This window comes from Rutilus rutilus (genome assembly GCF_951802725.1).
Source record: "Rutilus rutilus genome assembly, chromosome: 21".
NCBI classification, from domain to species: Eukaryota; Metazoa; Chordata; class Actinopteri; order Cypriniformes; family Leuciscidae; genus Rutilus; species Rutilus rutilus.
In genome coordinates, this window is record NC_140226.1 from 14,618,173 (window position 1) to 14,621,085 (window position 2,913).

Below are 2,913 nucleotides of genomic sequence, written 5' to 3' on the forward strand. Positions count from 1 at the left end.
ATCGATCTTGTTGCCTTTCATATTTCCATTCACATCTGCACACAAATAAATATATATATATATATATATATATATATATATATATAAACTTTTTTTTTTTTTTTTAAGGTTTTTTGTAATCAGTTTGTAATCACACACACTATTACAGGTCCACATGCAACACAATTACACAATAGATTATTTATAATGCTTCTGAAGAACGTGCTTTTTGGCCTTTTATGTTGTTTGTACGTACACTATATGAAGAAAAAGCATCTTTAAGACTGTGCAACTGTTTGTATAAAATAAGCGAAGGTTTTTGGTATGCTTTAAAGCTGTTATGCTACAAGTTTTTGAATGTATCTTTTGAAAAAGGTTATTGCATTACATAGACCCCTTTATTTTTTTGCATTATTTTTAGTAAAAATGAAGGCTTTCAGCACAAATAAATGATTATGCTCCACCAACGTTTATATTTATACATCACATAGGGCTTTCTAAGTTAAGAGACACTTTTAAGGTGTCAACAGCACTTTTTAAAACCCAAGACAAGAACTGCCAAAGATTCAGTAAAAGAAACCTATTCCCAACACAGTGAACAAATTATTAATTTGCCTATTGTTTTAATAATAAATCCTGCACTTAAAGTATATATTTTATGCATTTTACAAAATGCAATAGCACACAAAAATTCCATTTATTAGTGACAAAATTAATGACACATTTATTAGTCATTTTACACAAATACATTATATTGACACCGAAGTTGTTAGTGGTGGTTTTCCAGGTCTGATATAATTCCCTAAACGGAAGGTTTTAATTTGAGCCTGTGGGGCTTGTAATATGTTGTAAAAATGTTGCTTTTGTTCTTATATTTCCTACATTTTAAGCTGAAATGTACACTTCCACAATATAGAACAAGCACACTGGCTGCTGAGTGCTAGTCGCATGATCATAGCAAATTAAAGTGAACTCTGGACAAAGCCAGAATGTTAATGCATCCTGATTCATTTATACGCCTACACAAAATATGTCCAAAATTGTGAATAAGCCAAACTTTCTGCATGAGAATGTGTATGGGAAATAACTTTTGTCTTTAACATTTTTAAAAGTCACCAAGTGAATCTATGTCCTGCTTTTGTAATGAAAATTGTTCAATTTTCATGTTAAAATGCACTGGAGTGCAATAAATGATACATTATTTGGTTGCCACGACTGTTGTGTGATTTATTGTATCCTAATTTTATGTCTTTATCCTTAGTTAGCTAGCTGTTTAGCCTTAAAATTCATACTTTAGGTTCACTGTCCATGATTTTGCACAATGGACAAAAGCCAAGTAGAATTTTTGTTTTACTACATACGATTCATTTTCATCTTTAAATGACTAAACATAATTTATGCACATATCAAACCCCCAGCATATCATATTTTCCCACCTCAGGCATTAAAGACCTTTTATTTTATTTTTTTCAGTACTAACTAACCGATTTGAATGGAGACATTGCCTTTAATTTTATATTTTTTAATTTTCTCTCTCTCTCATACTTTGCCCTTCTTTCTGGGTCAACATATCGGCATACACAACACAGTCTGCTGCTGATACAGGATGCTTGTCAATTCTTAAGTGGACACATTACATCAAATATTCTATTTATAACAATATTATGAGTTGTCATGATTTTGGTAAGTATATATTTACTGAAACCATGACTATATATATATATATCTTGGTAGTCGATGTCGATGATGATGATACTCTGCACAGCTCATCTATTGTGGACTCGTAGGTGGCTGTGGAGTCCAATCCTTGAACGGCACAGCTGTTCACAGTAGGGGCATGGGAACTGTCCTAGTTCAGCAGGTGCAGATGCAACAGTCTTCCTCCTTGCTTGGGCCTCAGTGATGTGTGCGAGGTGTCTCACCTCAAAGGTGCCTTGTGCCTGCCTTGAGAGAGTACACCAGCCACTCCTGTCTTGTGCACGGTGCTCTAGCTCTTTTGGGGCAATCCCAGCAAGTGTCATATTGGACTTTACACAGTCTTTGAATCTTTTGCGTGGTCTGCCTTTGCTTGCGTTTGCCTGAGCAAAGCTCACCATAAAGGAGCTGTTTTGGCAATCTGCTGTCATCCATGCGGATGACATGCCCTGTCCACTGAAGCTGAGATTTCAAGATCTTGCCTTTGATGCTGGTTGTCTCGGCTCTGCCCAGGAACTCAAGATTTGTTTTGCGATCTTGCCAGCAGATGCAGAGAAGTGACCTCAGGCTGCGTATGTGGAACTGTTCCAGCTGTTTCAAATGTCTTCTGTACAAGGTCCATGTTTCACATTCATACAGGAGGCCGGTGAGAACAATAGCCTATACAGTTTTACTTTTGTGGTTAGTCTGATGTTGTGCTGGTTCAATACACGTTTTCAGGCGGCCAAGGTCTTGATTTGCACTTTGCATATCCGGGTTACCTACCCGGATACTGTTACCTCGCATGTGATAACACTACCCAGGTACTTGAAGTCTTCGACTGTCTTCAGTTCTGTCCCATCAATGGTGATAGATGGAGGAAGTGCATTGGAAAGGGCTCGTTGTAACAGGACCACTGTCTTGCCCAGGCTGATGGTCAGACCAAAGAGACGGTAGGCTTCTGTAAACTAGTTGACAATGCACTGGAGATCAGGCTCTGTGTGCGCCATGAGAGCACAGTCGTCGGCAAAGAGTGCTTAAAGTATTTTCCTCTCCACTGTTTTGGTCCTGGCGTTCAGGCGTTGAAGATTGAAGAGCGATCCGTCCAACCTGTACCTCAAAAATACCCCATGTTCAAGGTCTCTGACTGCAGGGCTCTGACTCAGCACACATGTAAAGAAGAGGTTTAAGAGGACAGGAGCCAGAACACAGCCTTGTTTTACGCCGTTGGCAATGCTGAACGGTTCTGACGTTTCACCA